A 19721-nucleotide genomic window follows, 5' to 3' on the forward strand; every position below is an offset into this window, starting at 1 on the left:
AGAATTGTATAAATCTGTTTACACATATTGGATTTAACATATATTTTAACATGTATAACATGTATTGAATTGCTTGCCATCTAGGGGAGGGAGTGGGGGAAAGGAGTGGAAAATCTGAAACACAAGGCTCTGCAAGGGTTAATGTTGAAAAATCATCTGTGCATATGTTTTGAAAAGAAAAAGCTTAAAAAAAGAAAAAAAAGATCATGGGATTGTAGAGTCATAGGTTTAGAACTGAAAGAGCCTTTAGTGATCACTGAGTCAAACTTCTTTCATTTTACAGAAGAGAAAATTGAGGGAAAGAGAGAATAAGTAATTCATCCTAAGTGTCTGAGGCAGAATTTGAACTTAGGTCTTCCCCAACTCCAAATCTAGGGGTGTTATCTAGTATAATGTCTAGTATTTCCAATAGAATCAGATTCAAAGAACTGGAAGAACAGTCAAAAGGTATATCTTTCAATTCTTCATTTTCAACTTGTAGAAACTGAGACCCAGAGAAGTTGAGACTTTCCAGTCTCAGTTTCTTCAAGTGAATTAAAAATTAAATTAAAAAATTAAAAATTGAGTATTCTAATTATATAGCTCAACAATTGAATCAATGTCATTTGTTTTACAAATATTTTATTCATAATGAAAGATATAAATATGCAAAAACCTGATAACACATATACATGTTTTGAAGTTTTGCACTTCATAGACTATGTCAATAAAACATTTTTTACATATATGGTTTTTTCAATGAAGTAGAAAAAAATACAAGAAAATTTAAAAGTGTACATGGATTAAGACCAAAATGCACCTAACATTCCAGCTTAGGAAAAAAAAAATTGATTCTACTTTATGTATCTGTAGTACCTACATGATTGGAGAGAGTCAAATGAAATCATGAATGTAAAGTACTTGGCAAACTCTTGAATTGACGTAAAAATCAGTCATCATTAGAATAACTATTATATAAGTAGGAACTCAGGAAAGGGGAATATAGATGAACTATCCTGTGGAGGAGGAGTTGGTTTGGGGTCCCCCCCCCGAATAAATTAATAGTTTCTCTTCAAAAACAACTGGTTCATTTAGGCAGTAATTACCCTGTTTCTCTCATGTACCATTGCACATGTATCACTCTCTAGTCACTCACTGCCTTGAGAACACTGAAAAGTGCACAGCCAACACTGTAGGCAACACAGGGTCCCTCAGGCTGGCCAAAGGTCTACTATTAGCCCTCCTTGGAACTATGCAAGAGGTGCTTAGCTAGCCAGTCAAGAATCTTGAGTTCAAATCCTGACAATGGAACTGAGTGCTTCAGTATCTTTAAAACAAAATAATCCGATAATCTCCTCCCTCTCTCCCAGGAATAAGCTTAGTAGTTGTTCCATCCCAGAACTCTTGTTAATTTAGATTAGCCAGTCTGTTTCCCCTCAGATGCTGTCATAGAGAAGCTTTCTGATAAATGATTAGTGAATCTCAATTTCCTCACAATCCAAAACTTCTCCTTAATAAAGGGGGGAAAATAAATAGGGATAGAGCTTTCAGCTGTGGGTCTTAATTAGCTAGAAAGTGCCTAGCATCTGCAGGTAACTGAAGAGAATTTTCCAATAATTGTGACTAATTTCACCCACGACTGTCATAGGCTTTACTAAGCCTTAGGCAAGTAAGACTGAAAGGTGTTAACAAAAACACAGATAACCAGAGCCAGCCACTTCCCCTCCTTGTCTTAGCAAGCACAGGTTCAACAGAGTAAAGCTCCCCATTATATATTATGAAACCCTATGCAAGTTGGAACCGGTTTGAGGACTAAGCCTTTGTCTGTTTCGAAGCAGGGGGCATTCTGAAATTGCCCTTATTGCTTTTGTTTTCCTTACAAAAGAAACTAAAATTGCAAGAACATTTAAAGATTCAAAATCCATTTAAGCAAAATTTCAACAGAGTATGTTAGAGATGAATTGATTTTCCTTCTTGAAGTATCCAGCACCTTATGTAGTGCAAGGCCAACAAAGGCCTTTTTCCTCAACAAAAGTGATAATATAGACGAATAATAGTGTATATTTACTTGGAAATTATAGCTGGCTATGCCTCTGATTAGCTTTAAATTAGATCCCAATTCCAGCTTTTTCTACTTCCCTAGGAAGCCCAAGTCTAGTCGAGAACACAGCAAACCCCTTTGAGGCAGAGGGCTTTTTTCTTATGTTTTCTTTTCTTATTTTATGTTGTTTTATGTTCTTTTCTTATGTTATGTTGTTTTTCTTATGTTTTCTTAAATGTTGGTTTTGGTTTTTTGTTTTGTATCTTAAGGTATAGAGTGAGTCAGCCCAGCCCCAGGATTTGAACTCAGGAGTCCAGATTTGCAACCTCATAGGAAACAATTGCATTTTCCAAAATTCCTCCCTCTCTGCAATAATCCTTCTACTGTTCAAAGTTTAAAACATTCTGCTCCTCTAGGCCCCATAGTGTGGCTCATCCCCTTCCCTCCATCGGGCATAAAACTTCTTACAAGTACAAGAACCTTGTAATCTGGTCCCAACAACAGGATGAGTCAACCCCTAGCCTGAAGCATCTGTTTTTTGCCCAGATAATTACAAGTTTGATGTTATAATAAGAGTTTGGTATGAGCATTTTATAGCTTCTTCATGAAATGGGCTTTCCTCAGGACAGAGGATGGAATAAGACGGAGGATAAATGAAGGGGAAAACTCTATATTTCACTTTAAAGAATTTCCTTCCCTCCTTAAAAACAAACAAACAAACAATGATTGGTCAGTCAATCAAAAAGAGTTTATTAAATACACAATATTATGTTACACATACACAGTAATATGGGAACAGCAAAAACAGGTGTCTGCTCTTACAGAGTATATATTCTGCTGGGTGGAGTCAACATTATAGCAATATAATGTAAATGGCTGATAATCTCTGAGGGAAGGCACCAATAAAGCCTGGAGGAAATGGGATTTGAGTTCAACTCTTTAAAGGAAGGAGGGAAAATATTCTGAGAATGGGGGACATCTGTGAAATTACCAAGTCAGGAGATACTGTGTCATATTTGAGAAACAAGGAGTTAATTTATCTTTGGATCATAAAATACAAGTAGGAGAGTGAAATATAAAAAGATTGGAAAAGTAGGAGACAGCTAAGTAGTGAAGGGCTTTAAAAGATCGTGAGCCACTGTACTTTATTGAGTAGGGGGCTGCCTTGAAACTATCAGCAGGACATTAGACAGAAGAGGACATATAGGAAAGATGAAAAATAAAAACAAGATTTAGTAACAGATTAGATCAATGGATCAAGTTAGCAGAGAGGAGTTTCAGAGGATACCAATGTTGTGAGTTTTGGGAAGAATGGTGGGGCCTTTCTACAGAAATAAGAGAATTTGTCAGAAGAGAGAAAGACAAAGAACTCAATTTTGGACATGTTGAATATGAGATGTCTATGGATCAATACATTTTAAGATGTTTAATGATCGAGTATTAGAGAGACACTAGGACTAGATAAATAAATTTGAAAAGCATCTGAATAGAGATAATACTTGAATTCATCATAGTTTGGTGAGATCATCAAGCAAAATAGTATAGAAAAAGAAGAGAAAAGGGTCCTTATGAGATTGTGAGCCAGCCATGAATTGGAGAAGGTTACTTGGAGGAAGATCCAATCAAAGAGAATGAAGATGGATCTTATAGGTAGGAAGAAAACCAGCAGAGTGTGAAGAAAGCCTAGAGGAAATAGTCCAGGTAAAGATGTGATTGACAATCTCAGGGGTTACAGAGAAGTCAAGAAAGATGAGGATTAAGAGATCATTAAATTTGCTCATTAAAAGATGAATAATAGCTTTGGAGAGATGAATGATGGGCTTGGTAGCTAGACTGTAGAGGGTTTAGAATCAAGTGAGAGGAAATGAACTGGAGTCATTGATTGTAGATAGTCTTCACAAGAAGTTAAACTAAAAAAGAAAGGAGAGAACAATAGTAGGACATGACAGGATCAAGTGAAGGTGAAGTTTTTTAAGGATAAGGGAGACATAAGTATGTTTGCAATCAGCAGTGGGGCAGTCAGTAGATAGGGAGACACTGAAAATCAGTATAAAAGTGAATATAATAGAAGGGGAAATAGCTGGTGGTTGGAATGAGATCCAGAGTGCACATAGAGGGATTTGGCAAGAAAAAGGATATCCTTTCCATGTGAGATGGTGTATATATACTGGGGAAAGTATTTTTAAGTGATGTAAGATGAGAAAAAATAAGAGAGGGCTCTTAGAGAATGACTTTAATTTTAGTGGAAGTATAAAAGGAAAAAAAAAAAGATCCTCAGTTGAGAGAGTGGAGGAAAGGAGTGCTGTGGGAGGCCTGAGGAAGGATGAAAAGATTTGGAATAACTGCTATGGTGAGTGAGATTGGGTATAATATTGCCTCAGAATACAATCCCCATATTGTTTATAACTTTATCACAGTGCAGTATAAAAACTGGCGTGGATTAAAATGGATATAACAAGTTTATAGTGCTGAGCAAACAACAGATGAAAATTTGTTGATTGAGCAACTATTTTGCTCAGCTCCCAAATCACTGAGTAAGAACATATTAAACAGTTAAAAGAGGAATATTAACCCTTCATATTAATAGATAGTATTATTGCCATTGTTTGAAGATCTTAGTCTACATTTTATTGGTTTCTGAATGTTGTTGTTTTATCATTTTCAGTAGTCCAATTCTTCTTTATTTTGGGGGTTTTCTTGGAAAAGATATTGGGTTGCTATTTCCTTCTCCAGCTCCTTTTATAGATAATGAAACAGAGGCAGACAGGATTAGGTGACTTGCCCAGGGTCCTACAGCTTATATCTGAAATAAGATCTAAATTTACTTCCTTACTTCAGATCTGGCACTCTATCTATTGTGCCACCTAGGTGTCCAGAAATTTAAATTACTAAAATAAAAAGAATATTATTTGCTGTTATTTATTAACTCTTTATTGTGTCTTAATATCTTTCCTTCCATATCTGTCAGACTGTTTTACTTTTAACTCTAAGAGCAAAGGAAATGTCTATGTAGCTTGTTAATAATAAGATGTCTTAGGTTTCCTTCAATCCTTTATCATAAATGTTTTTTTTTTTGTTTGTTTTTTCTTGAACTTCTTAAAATAGTGGATGAGACCTTTAAAGTTGCTGGTCAAATAAAACCTCTGTCCCTTGTTTTTCCTTTGTCTGACTGTGCAGGAGAGTGGGGAGGATTCCAAGCTTTGTATTTATAATTTTCCCAGCAACTTAGTGTTGTTAGTAGTTAGACCTAAGATTCATATTGATCTGGATTTGCAAATGTGACATCTGAGACATTATTAAAACATGTTAAAAATATCTTTAAAAATTCAGGTTAACAGAGGATGAAAACAAATCCTAGAGTTCATTTGTAGCTTGGGGTAGGGGCAAAAAAATGCCATGAGATATTTGTGATTCTAAGATATAATCATAATCATTTTAGGAAAGTGTCTTTCTAATGTTGTTAACTATTTTTTTGACAAAGTAACTAGGGGCCAGTGAGGTGATGCAGTAGACTGGGCACTAAACCTTAGAGTCAGGAAGATCTGAATTCAAATACTGCCTCAGACACTTACCAGATATGTGACTCTGGACAAGTTACTTAATCCTGTTTGCCTCAGTTTTCTCATCATTGTTCCTCATCTCATCTGTAAAATGGTCTGGAAAAGAAACCCCAAATGAGGTCACAAAGAATTGGATGTAATTGAAGAACAACAATCAGTATTTTCAACTTGCTGGCTTTTCCTATATAAAGTATGGATATAGTATTGTTTCTGAAGTCTAAAAATCTGAGTTCAAATCCTGATTTTGTGATTTTGGACTTTCTTCATTTGTAATTTGAAGAGACTGGACTAGTTGGCACAAAGTCCCTTCTAGCTCTAGATCAGTAATCCTTTGAACCTTCTCTACCCCTTCCCCTTGAATGAATGAACTCCCAGGTATTCCATTTTGGGCCCTAAAAAAGAATACATTTTTTATTATTTAATAAACTTGCTTTGTGCTCTTTTTAGTTAAAGAAACTTATGTGTAAATAATCATGCCATGAACTCCTTGCCCAGATGATCATTTGTCAGCCAGGCCTCTAGATCAAAATAACCTTTCTTTTATGCCTAAGAACATTTTTTAAAAAATTGTTTGGAAATAGAGTGAGATCATTTTAATAGCTGGAGCCAAGATGGACAATTCTGTAACCATATTTATTTCATTTAGTGCTAAAACTGTTTCAGAAAATAAAGATAGCCACAACTCTTGACCTTTGTATTTTCACAATCATTGCCTTATATAGTAGCCCAATGAAGTCTTAGCTTTCAGAGTTCCACAAGATTTCATTTACCTCTAAGTATTATTAATATTTTCCATTTTCATTGACTAGGTCTCATTGGCAATCATGACATTCTTCTAGGGGGAAAAGGAGGCTCATGTGACTTCAAAGCTTTAGTAAATATTAATTTCTATCAGGGAATTCTTTTGAGCTTTGCAGCATGGTAGGGTTACAAACAGGTGAGTTACTAAGGTGTCCACATTGATATGCATCCTTTCGACATATTTTGATTTGCTCAGAAATACCAGACACACAGTGTCATAAATTGTTTATTTTTCTCTTTTTGGCAAATGGGCTTTTAAGAAGTAAAATCCAGTTGCTTAGAGGGAGGTGATGCTAATAGAAAGGGAGTCTGAATTGTTTTATTCTAAGCATTTCAACTTCACATGACTTCCCTATCTACCATTTCTACCTGAATGCATTTAAATTCAAAGCTGAAAGAATTTTCTACAAAATAATTAAAAGTGTTTTTTTAAAAATGGAGCATAAAAAGTTGAGAGCCAAGATAGCAGATAAATTTTGGAAAGGATATGGGAAAATTGGGATACCAGTACACTGTTGGTGGAGGTGTGAACTGATCCAACCACTCTGGAGAGCAAATGAGAACTATGCCCAAAAGGCAACCAAACTGTGCATATATCCTTTGACCCAATAATATCATTACTAGATCTTTGTCCTAAAGAGATCATAAAAAAAGGAAAAAGAACCTATATGTGCAAAAATACTTATAGCAGCTCTTTTTGTGGTGGCAAAATATGGAAATTGAGGGGATGTCCATCAATTAATGAATGCTGAACAAGTTGTGGTATATGAGTGAAATTAAATATTATAGTGCAATAAAAAATAATTTCAGATTTCAGAAAAACCTGGAAAGACTTATATGAATTAGTAGAAAATGAAATGAACGGAATGACAAAAACATTGTACACAGCATCAGCAACTATGTGTGATGATCAACTATGAATGACTTAGCTCTTCTCAGCAAAACAATGATCCAAGACAAATACAAAGGACCTACAAGAGAATCCAGTTAAAGAATAATGGACTCTGAATGCAAATCAAAGCATAATTTATTCTTTTTCATAGTTTTTTTCCCTTTTGAACTATTTTTTTCTTTCACAACTGTGACTAATATAGAAATACATTTTACATGATAACATATATAATCTATATCAAATTATCTGCCATTTTCAGAAGAGGGGGGAAAAGGAAGGAAAAGAGAAAAATTTGGAATTCAAACTCTTGTAGAAATGAATGCTAAAAATTGTCTTGACATTTAATTGGAAAAAAGTACTATTTTTTAAAAGTCTTGTAAATATGCATATCTCCTTTTCTTATTACAGTTTTTAAAAGATACAGGGCCCTAGTAACCTATGTAATAGGAATGACTGAGTGAGACCTTTGGGTACCATAGGAGGTGCTCCATTTAATATGGCCATAAAAGGGAGTAAAAGAGCAAAGAGACCTTACTAAAAGGGGAAAATTATTCTAGATCCTTTATGTATGGAATTCAGATTGTTCTGGAACAAATACTGAGCAAGCTGATTTCAGAAAAGCCTGGAAAGACTTCGATGAACTGATCCAGAGTAAAGTGAGCAGAACCAAGAGAATATTGTAAATAATAACAACAAGATTATGTGATCAACTATGGACATGTTGAATATGAGAATATGAGCTCTTCTCAGCAGTAGATCCAAGACAATTCCAATAGACTTGGGAGAGAAAATGCTATACACATTCAGAGAGAACCATGGAGACTGAATGCAGATAGAAGCATACTCTTTTCACCTTTGTTTGTTTGTTTTTTCGCTCGTGGTTGTCCCCTTTTGTTACGATTCTTTTTTCACAAGATGACTAATATAAAAATGTTTTAAATGATTGTACATGTATAACCTATATCATATTTCTTTTTTTCTCCCTGGGGAAATAAGGAAGGGAGAAAAAAATTTGGAATTCCAAATTTTACAAAAATGAATGTTAAAAATTTTCTTTACATTGGAAAAATAAAATAATATTGAAAATTTAAAAATAAATAAAACGACAAGAAAAAGAAGTCAGCTTTTATTCACAAAATTCTAGAATAGAAAGTCATCCCAAAAGATGAATGGATTTTATTTATTAGCAATTCAAAAGAATATATGTATCTATGTATGTATACATATATATATATATACACATATGTAAATGCATATATATAATACATACATATATTGTGTATGTATGCATCTATATATCTTTTCCCTTTTCGCATCTCACTACTATACTAATAAATTGAGGAACCAGTCAATGAACAAATATTTGCTCAGCAGCCCAGCACTGAGTATACAAAGAAGTAAAAGAGCAATTCATGTCCTCTCTTTCCTTTATAGTTGGACTAAACATGAAGGAATTAAATGACTTGCTTTTGGTCACATAGCTTAGAAATATTTAAGGTGGGATTCAAACTTGGGTTTTCCTGTCTCCAGGTTCAACATTCCAGCCACTGGGTCATGTAGCCTTTCAACAAATGAAAAATACTTCTGTAATTTAGGAAAAAGTAAAGTTAGTGTATGCTAAAATAATTACAAATTTTCTGATTGAGAAGGCACTTTTGAATTGGGCCTTGAATAGGACAGAATTTGAATTGATTGGAGAGAGAAGGGATAGTGATGAGATTAGGGAAAGAGAGGATACATAGAGGAAGATAGATAAGAACCCTTTTTGGAGTTTCTGAAAATTTTTTTTCCTTGGTCTACCTGCTGGTCATTTCTTTCATTTTGGAATAATGCTATACTTGTTAGGAATTCATTAAAAAAAAAAAAAGGAATGTTTAAATCATATATTTTTTCAATTACTTGTATAATTTTAAAATTCATTTTTTACATTTTTAAAAAAAAGAATGTTTTAATCATATATTTTCTCAATTACATGTACAATTTTTAACAGTTTTGAGTTCCAAATTCCCTTCATTTCTCCCCTCTTCCTTCCTTGAGAAAGTAAGCACTTTGATATAGATAATACTTGTGCAGTCATGCAGACCATATTTCCATATTAACCATGTTGCAAAAGAACACAGAGGAAAAAGAAAGTAATAAAAAGGTATGCTTTGATCTGCCTTCAGACTCCATCAGCTCTTTTTCTGGAGGTGGATACCATGTTCATCATCAGTCCTTTGAAATTGTCTTGTTTTGTTATAATTCATTTTTAAAGGAAATATATAGATAGCTCCTTTTCGTTTCCTTATTTAAACAATAAATAAATATTAAGCATTTATTCTATGCAAGACATTGAGCTAAATCCAGGGGAGACAAAGATCCTGCTTTTTCACTACTGCTTTACAATAAATAAAGGGAAATAAAACTACATCTAAACTGTACTAAGGAAGAAGATGTGCTGAGTACACAAAAGCACCTCCAATCATAATGAAATTTGAGGAGGAAGAGATAGCTTTAAATTGGGGGAGAAGAGATAACTGTATCAGAACAGACTTCATAGAGTAGGTAGCAAAGGCTCAAGAATATCCAGTGGTTTCCCCATCACCATTTTATGCTCAAATTTAACTCATCAGTCTTAACTCTCTGCTGGCCCATTCTTGTCTCATACCATCTCCTCTTCTGTAGTACAGCCTGGTACCATCATTTTATCAGCTTGCTCTGTTTGCTTGCTTGTTCAGTGTCTTTGACTTGTAACTATAGACAGACTACTTCTTGGAATTTCCTTATCCCTTCTGTCATTTGGAGTTATTTTCTGTCTTTTGTAATCAAAAAAGACCATGTCATCAGAGAGGTGATACCATACATGACATTCAAGTTGAGTTTGATTTAAGCGAGAGTGGGCTGTGCAAAGTCACCAGCTTCATTTGCTTTTCTAGAGCCATCTGGGTCCAGTGGCAAGATATGGATCAGGATGACTATCAATCCAGGTAGCTTTATATTCAAGATCCAGTTCCAGACCAATCTTCCCAAGGACTCTTTCCTGCTAAGGTCATACTTTTAAATTTAATCTGTATAATTAATATTTTATCCATCACTTTCTTAAGTCTATAGAGTAAACAAAATTAAAACTCAAGCCCTGATCTATGTCATTGCTAATTTTTGAGATATAAATGATTACTCTGCAAATTTTAATAATTGGTCAGTTGTGGATTAACCCTGTCCCCAAATGTATTGTAAGAGCTACCTATGCTAGCTCCTCATGCTCCTTGCTCCCATTACTGATGGGCCAGTTCCTATTGGACTTTTCTTATTGTAGCTCCTCTTGGGTCTAGAACTTGGGAAAGAAAACAGTTTGAGTAGGCAACTAAAGGCTTGTATCTTCAGATGGTATTTCTCCCTTTTGTGACCGACTGGGTTGCCTCAACCTATACAGGCCATTTCTGCCTTTCAGGATTCCTCACAGGAAGTCTGTTTCAAGTTATGCTGCTGGGGAAGCAGCCTGGACCTCTGGGCAGTGAGTCCTCTCAATCTCCTAGTGCTTAATTGCCCAAGCTCAGATCCATCCTTAAAATTATCTATGGCGCTCCAGTCAAGTATGGGTGTGCTGTGGTGAGAGTGGGGGAAGGATGAGAATGACAGTTTACCTGTCCACCTTTCTAGGGAGGAGTAAGTCCTTTCAACAACAAAGAGATCAAATTAGTCAATATTTAAAGAAATTAAATACTGAAGCTTAAGCTTAAATACTTTGGCCACTTAATGAGAAGATAGAACACACTGGAAAAGATTGTGATAATGGGAGAAAGTGACAGCAAAAAGAAAAAGGGATGGCAGAGGATGAGATGTATAGATAGTGTCATAGAAATGGTGATCATGAACTTGGCCAGACTTCGAGAGATAGTGGAGGATAGAAGGATCTGGCATGTGGGATCATGAAAAGTCGACTGAACAACACAGATAGAAAAAGTAGGAAAGGTTGCTAGCCTGCTGACCAGCTTGTCCTCCATTCTAATAGTTATAAATAAGCCCAATGGATTGCTTCCAGCGCACTTCTCTTCAGAGTCAAAAGCTCTAGGGAACAGATGACCAGAATCCAGGATGCTATCATTCTAAGATATTGAATCACCTATGGCTAAATGATTCTTATCTAAGAGTGCTTTAGTGCAGGGAAGAGGAAATTTATTTCCCCGTCCTGGCTGCTTGAGTGTTCACCTTTGGAGGACTTTTGAAGGATAGTTTGTCAAGGTAATTAAGCCTTGTTAGAAAGTGGTCACTGTGAGCACAAAGTTAAATGATATATGATTGTCAACTCCACATTCAAAATTTTGAGGAAGTTTAGGAGGAGGGAGGAAAGGGTTTTACTGTTGCTGTATCTACAAGCTCAGTTCCTTCCAAAAACGAGTCAAGCCAGTAGATGAAAAAAAAAGTTCTATGCAGGTTTTGCTAGTCGAAGATAGATCAGTTGTCTAGTATGACATAAGCAAGTGATGATAGAAAATTTATTCTTTTGACAGCATTAAAAAAAATTATATAGATATCCTCTGTGATTTTAGGCAAGATCTAAATACAATTGATTTTGAAGCTGTCAAAAATGTTTACACAAAAACACATTTTTCTCTCTCTCATTTTTTAACCAGAAGTGGAAAACTATGGATGTAAAGCTCTAAATATAAAGTCATATTTGGTAGATACATTGGTTAGTTTTGTTACTTCTTTTTACTCCTTTTTTTTTAAAATATTCTTTATTGTAAGAGATGGTTCTCTGGGTGGGAGAGGGGAGAAGGATGTATTGGGAAATGAAGGTGATGTAGAAACCAAATTGTTTATTTGTGTCTGAGTTTTCATAACCCTGTAGATCATACTATCCATGGATTTTCTATTTTCTTTTCCAGTGAATTAAGACAAACAGAGGTGACTTGCTTAAAATCACATTGCTAGTAATGCTGTATTTAAACTCAGGTCCTCCAGATTCCAGGCCCAGTGCTCTATCTACTATTGAATCATCTAGCTGCCAAAAATCAAAGATAGCAATAAAAATATTTGTGCCTAAGGAAATATAACTCTGCTCTATTGGCTTATGTATCCTAAAGAGATCATAAAAGAAGGGAAAGGACTCACAAGTGCAAATATGTTTGTAGCAAGTCTTTTGTAGTGGCAAAAAACTGGAAATTGAGTAAATGTACATCTGTTGAGGAGTAGTTTTGGTATATGAATGATATGGAATATTGTTGTTCTATAAGAAATGATCAGCAGGATAATTTCAGAAAGACCTGGAAAGACCTACAAGAACTGATGCTGAGTAAAGTGAGCGCAATCAAAAGAACATTGTATTTTGTAATACTAAGATTATGTTATAATCAGCTGTGATAGACGTGATTCTTTTCAACAATGTGGTGATTCAAGGCAATTCCAATAGACATGTGATGGAAAGTGCCATCACATCCAGAGAGAGAACTATGAAGACCAAATGTGGATCAAAGCATAATATTTCACTGGTTGTTGTTGGGGTTTTTTTGGTTTGCTTGTTTGTTTTTTCTTTCTCATGTTTTTTCCCCTTTTAATACGTTTTCTTTTGCACCGCGTGACAAATATGGGTGGGATATGTTTAGAAGAATTGCACATGTTTAAAACCTATTGCTTGCTGTCTTGGGGAGGGAGAAAGAGGGAGAAAAATTTGGAACACAAGGTTTTGCAAAAGTGAATGTTGAAAACTATCTTTGCATATATTTGGAAAAATAGAATAAAGGGTAGTTTCCTTTAGAGGACTGGATGTTTAATAAGCTCTATGGAGCTTATAGAAATGTAGAATTTTTCTATAGAATAATAAGCTCTATAGAATCAGATAAACTATAGCTAACCTACTAGGGATAGTAAGTAAAAATAGCAAATTGGGAAAAGTTGGAAACAGATAAAAATGATCAATATTTAATCCCATAAATGAAAGTTCTTAATAGTTTTGTATACAGGGAGAAGTATATCCTATGATGAGAGATACAGGCAGTGCATTGGATTCATTCATAAAACTCTTTGATGATGATATTTCCTTGGTCTTTCACTTATCATACTGTTCTCATTTTGTCTTTTGCTTTCTCACTTTCTCTCCTTTCTATTTATGATATTGTGAAAGGAGCTCTGAGAATCAGGAGATCAGGGTCCAAGATTATGGTTCTAGCCTATTTATGTTTTTTGAGTCTTATTTTCAGTATCTGTTTAAAAAAAAGAAAATGAAAAATGAAAAAAAAATAGGAAATTACAATATTTGCACACACATACTTGTGATAGGAATAATACCTTTTGGTTTTATATCATGTAACTAGGATGGTTTTGAAACCATCTGGGAAGCTTATTTCAAGAGATTAAAGCTCAATGAATGGTTGGATCAGTTCATAACTTCACCAAAAAAAATGTACCTTTTTTTTCAAGAGGTCGGAATTGTTAAGAAGTACCTTTTCTACCAACAGGGAAAAGGTAAAGCTATCCACCTAAACTTAATTATTTCAGGAGACTCAGGCTCAAGCTGCTTATATAGTTTTCTGGTGACCAATTATAAAAAGCCAACACATAGGAGTCAGGAGTTATATTGTGTATCTAATTTATATTTTAATATATTTACCATCTACTGGTCATCCTGCCATCTGGGGGAGGGGGTCGGGGGAAGAGGGGAAAAATTGAAACAAGAGGTTTGGCAATTGTCAATGCTGTAAAGTTACCCATACATATATCCTGTAAATAAAAGGCTGTTAAAAAAAAAAAGGAGTCAGGAGTTAAAAGGGGTACTCCTTCAACTGAGTTATATAAAAAGGTAAAGATTTGGTATCACCTTTGATTAGGCTTCTAGAGAAGTATTGTGAGTTTTTGTGATCAGTAAGTATATGTCTCAGCATCTCTCATTAACTAGGGTCATCCTAAATGATAGAGTATAGGTCTGCTGTTAGATGGCCAGTTCATCAGGATGGTTCATTCAAATTAGTAGATAAATGATTCCTTGCTGGCAGGTCGCATGGTTCAACTGACAACCCTTGCATTTGCTGTTGCCATTATAGTCACAAACCAGGTGCTGGTTTCTTTTTTTTTTTTCCAATATAATTTAATTTTTCCAAATACTATGATAGTTTCCAACACTCATTTTTGTAAGATTTTGTGTTGCGATTTTTTTCTCCCTCCTTTAAATTCCCCTATGACAACCACGCTAGCACCTAGGACACCCCAGAATCAGCCAGAGTCAGGATAACCAAAAGTCCTTATTCTTTATTCTTGGTCTTAGACTCAGGATAGAATAGGATGGAAGCAGAATCTCCACAACCGCCTTCTCCTCGTCTACCTCCGAAAGTGTGTCCCTGGCTAGCTTTACTCTACCCCCAGTCCTTCCTACAATCCTCTATACACCAATCATCAAACCAGCACAGGATAGTGGAAAGGCCTATTTTCCAAGCATATGCCCATAGAGTATTGTCCAATCGGTAGTTAGCCTCAAGTGCTCAGCAGTTCTGACCTCAATGCATTGATCCCATAGTTTCAGTCCTTTACATTCCCCCTCCCCAAAACAACAAGAAATCTGATATAGATTGAACATGTGCAATCATTTTAAATATATCTCCATATTTGTCATATTGTACAAGAAAAATCAGACTGAAAGGGAAAAAACACAAGAAAAAGAAAGCAAGCAAACAAAAGGTGAAAATATTATGCTTCGATTCACATTCAGTCTCCATAGTTCTCTCTCTGGATGCAGATAGCATTTCCCATCCTGAGTCTATTGGAATTGCCTTGAATAACTGCATTGCTGAGCAAAGTCCAATACAGTTGATCATTACATAATCTTGTTACTATGTACAATGTTCTCTTGTTCTGCTCACTTCATTTAGCATCAGCTCATATGAGTTTTTCCAGGTTTTTCTGAAATCAGGCTACTCATCATTTTTTATAAAACAATACCTTTACCTTCATATACCATAACTTATTCAGCCATTCTCCAGTTGATAAGCATCCACTCAGTCTCCAATCTGGTTTATTTTCTGTGATGAGAAGGTAACAAAAATTAGAAGAGAAGAGAGAGAGGAAAAGAAAAGAGAGAGAGAGAAATTATGTTGGAGGAATATTCAAATTAGCAGATGTCAGATCTACTCCCTCAAAACTCTTGATTGATATGTCTAAGAGGACTATGCATTTCCTCATTAGGGTGGTGAGGCTAATTCTAACCCCTGCTAGGAATAATTCCCTACATTAAGATGGCACACAGCCTCTTACATTTCTTGACATTTGAAATCTTCAATCTTAAAATTGAATCACTTAAAATTGAGACCAAGGATGAGTTGATTGTGTTCCACTTGAACCATGGAGATATTCACCTAATTCCTGATATGTGGAGTGATCCTATCTAGGTCAGTTCCCAACTCTCTGGTTAATCATCAAAGACCCCATTTTTGTCACCAATTTGTGAGCTGAGATTAAAAGATTCCTAAACTGAAATAATTTAGGAAGAAGCTTATTAAGTCATCCAGAAAGAGGAAGAGATGAAAAAAGAAGTGGCCCTTCCCCCCAGAGTGTCTCTAAGTTATGCGTTATAGAGTTCAAACAATAGAATAAGGAAACAGAAATTGTCCAAGAGGGAGGATAGTTTCCAGATAGGACAAATGGATTACTAGAGTGTCATACTTATCATACTCCTTGCATCAGTCTTCAGATTTGACTGGGTTTATAGTCAGCATAAGTCCTGAATTAAACATTAAGCAAATCTAGTCTTTAAGCAGCAGGTCTGATTTCTCAGTCACTCAGGTCTAGGTCCAAATAATGCTATAAAATTTTCCCACAGATTCTGGCATGGTATAGGGTAATTTTTTTTAGCTATCCTATTATAGATGACACTATCCTGAGATGGGGACCTTGACTATGCTGGATGTATGACCATTTGTTTTGTGACTGTGATGTTCCTAGAGCTGATTATCAGAATTTTACATCTGTTGATCCAATATGAACTGCAAAAGATTTCTTATCACCCAATACATGGACAGGTTGTGAAACCTAGTTTTTATTCTCCACCAAATTCTGTCTCTCCTTCAGGGGATTTTGTGTTGTTTATTATATTTTGTGCTTTATTTCTGTTTTTGTTTTTGGCTTATGCCATAATTTTCATCTTCCTGAAAGTATGGGTTGCTTAGTGATGGCCCTAAGGCCATTTGAGTGGTAGAAGTTCTTCTAGAAGACATTTAGGGGGAGAGAGGTGATACACACCTGTAATGAGACTTTATAGATTATTTATATAATATCATATATTATATATTTACTTATTAAATATAAATAATTTATTTATTAGTATATTTATATATTATTTATAGAGATTTATAGATTATTTGAGTTCAGGAATTCTGAGTTGTAGTAGTCATAAAAGCAGATTGAGCATCTTCACCACTTCTGGCATCTGTATGATGAGTCCCTATGAATGAGGGACCACCAGATTGTCTAAGGTAAACTGGCCCAAGTCAGAAACAGAGCAAGTGAAACTTTCCATGCCCAGTTAGCAGTAGGGCTGGACAAATGAGTAGTTGCCAAGCTTCTGCCTAGGTAAGATTAGGAGATTCAGTCTCAAAACAAAACCTTTAGGTCTTCCTGACTCCAAGTCCAGCACTTTATTCACTGACAAATCTAGCTTTTCTGTTTTCATTACACCATATATATCTCTCCTATGCATAATCTTCTCAAATACTGAAAGACTAAATTGTCCAGGGGATTAAAAGTCAAGCAAGTAATGTGACTGCCTTATGTATAAGGTATAAATAAGAAGAGCCCATTGGGTACACTAATACTTTCTTCCAACTCTAAATTCTTTTTCCCCCAGTTTATTTATTTATTTTTATTATTATAGCTTTTTATTTACAAAACATATGCATGGGTAATTTTTCAACATTGACCCTTGCAAAACCTTCTGTTCCAACTTTTGTCCCCCTTTCTCCCCACCCCCTCCCCTAGATGGCAGGTAGTCTAATACATGTTAAATATGTTAAAGTATATGTTAAATCCAATATATGTATACATATTTATATAGGTATCTTGCTATATAAGAAAAATCGGATCTAGAAAGGAAAAAAACAACCTGAGAAGGAAAATAAAAATGCAAGCAAACAATAACAGAAAGAGTGGAAATGCTATGTTGTGGTCCACACTCAGTTCCCACGGTTCTCTCTCTGGATGTAGCTGATTCTCTTCATTACTGAACAGTTGGAACTGATTTGAATCATGTCATTGTTGAGGAGAGTCATGTCCATCTTCATATAGTTTTGTTATTGATTTCCTTGTTCTAATCATTTCACTTAGCATCAATTTATGTAATTCTCTCCAAGCCTCTCTGAAATCATTCTGCTGGTCATTTCTTGCAGAGAAATAATATTCCATAACATTCATATATCACAATTTATTCAGCCTTTCTCCAATTGATGGGCATGCACTCAGTTTCCAGTTTCTTGCCACTACAAAGAGGTCTGCTGCATACAGTTTTACACATGTGGGTCCCTTTTTTTGGGATATCAGCCCAGTAGTAACACTGCTAGATAAAGGGGTATGCACAGTTTGATAACTTTTTGAGCATAGTTCCAAACTACTCTCCAAAATGGTTGCATCCATTCACAGTTCCACCAACAATGTATCAGTGTTCCAGTTTTCCCACATTCCCTCCAACATTCATCATTATCTTTCCCTGTCATCCTTGCCAATCTGAGAGGTGTGTAGTGGTATCTCAGAGTTGTCTTAATTTGCATTTCTCTGATCAATAATGATTTGGAGTGCCTTTTCATATAACTAGAAATAGTTTCAATTTCTTCATCTGAAAATTGTCTGTTCAGATCCTTTGACCATGGGAGAATGGCTTGATTTCTTATAAATTTGAGTCAATTCTCTATATATTTTAGAAAGTAGGCCTTTATCAGAACCTTTGAATGTAAAAATGTCTTCCCAGTTTATTGCTTCCCTTCTAATCTTGTCTGCATTAGTTTTATTTGTACAAAACCTTTTTAGTTTAATATAATCAAAATTTTCTATTTTGTGATCAATAATGATCTCTAGTTCTTCTTTGGTCACAAATTCCTTCCTCCTCCACAGGTCTGCCAACTCTAAATTCTATGGGTTTATACTGTATAACCTTCTGGTAGTGATATAAAGCCCACCAGAAGAACATGAAACCAAGAAATGTATGTTATCATAAAATTATTTTATTTTTTCTACTCTGAAATAAGTTTTAAACAAAAGATTACAGGAATTGGTATAGAGAGTAAGCAGTATTTGGGTGTAAATCTAAAGTTCTTAACCTTTTTTTAGGGTTATGGATTTCTTTAGCAGTCTGATGAAACTAATGGATCCCTTCCCAGAAAAATGTTTAATTTTTTTTTACTTGCAGTATTTTATTTTTCTGCTATGTAAAACAAAGTATGTTCAGCAACAAATTGACAATGACAACAATAATAAATGAAATAAGGTCTCTAATATTATCACAATGAAATAAAAAAAGTTTTTAAATGGATAAAAAAACAAGATTACAAAGGAAACCAGTTTTTATTGGGGAATAAAAGGATGCTACCTGAAATCTAACTATGGAACCTTTCAAAGTTTACAGTTTCAGAACCCCTGGTCTGAACCATCTTATTTGTCTAACAAGATGATTTAAGTTAAAATGACATTTGAACGTTTGTTAATTCCATGAGTTCATTGTCAATCCATCTGGAAGTGATTTAGTTAACCTTTTGAGCTGCTGATGATTTTTATTTGCATGTGTTTTTACATGGCTTACTTTCTGGATTTGCCTGGAAGAGGAAGCGGTGGACCATGAAGACACTTCTTTTATGTTACTTGTGAAATGACTGTAATTGCTTTTGGGAGCCTAGATACCATAAGCTGGAAAACCTCACTCAACCTCTGTGTCCTATCTTTTCTACCACTGATCATTGTAAAGATGGCTTGGCAATCACTGGAGCCTTCTCAATTCCATAATTTTTTGCTTTTATTGGCTATCCAGTGAACAGTTAAGTGAAATGGATATTCTTGATGCAAGCAAATTTAGGCATTTTCTTAGTATGAAGAATGTTGAAGTGTGTCTATGCAGAAGCTTCTGTTCACTATGGAAAAAAAGAGTAATAATGAAGAAGACAGAATGTTTCACTTCCTTTTTAACCTTCCTTGATCAGAGGGGAGCAGTTTGAAAGTGCTGTCTCTGGGGAGCAGAGTCATTTACTGACCACGTTTGGCAAAAATCACCCTGCTGCATGACACATCTTTATAATGAATCAGGAAACAGTTTATTATACTTTTCATGGAAACATTTGAACAATTTGGCTGTTTGATTTAATGTCCTTTCTCCAAAATCCAAAGGGTATTTCAAAGCCAAGAGGGCAAAGAGTAGCAGCTATTAAAATTTGCATTATAGGCCACTGTGCTTTAAAAGTACAACTTATAAAATCTAAAGCACCCATCTAGTTCTGAAGATAAA

Source organism: Sarcophilus harrisii, chromosome 3, assembly GCF_902635505.1.
Source record: "Sarcophilus harrisii chromosome 3, mSarHar1.11, whole genome shotgun sequence".
Lineage (NCBI taxonomy): Eukaryota > Metazoa > Chordata > Mammalia > Dasyuromorphia > Dasyuridae > Sarcophilus > Sarcophilus harrisii.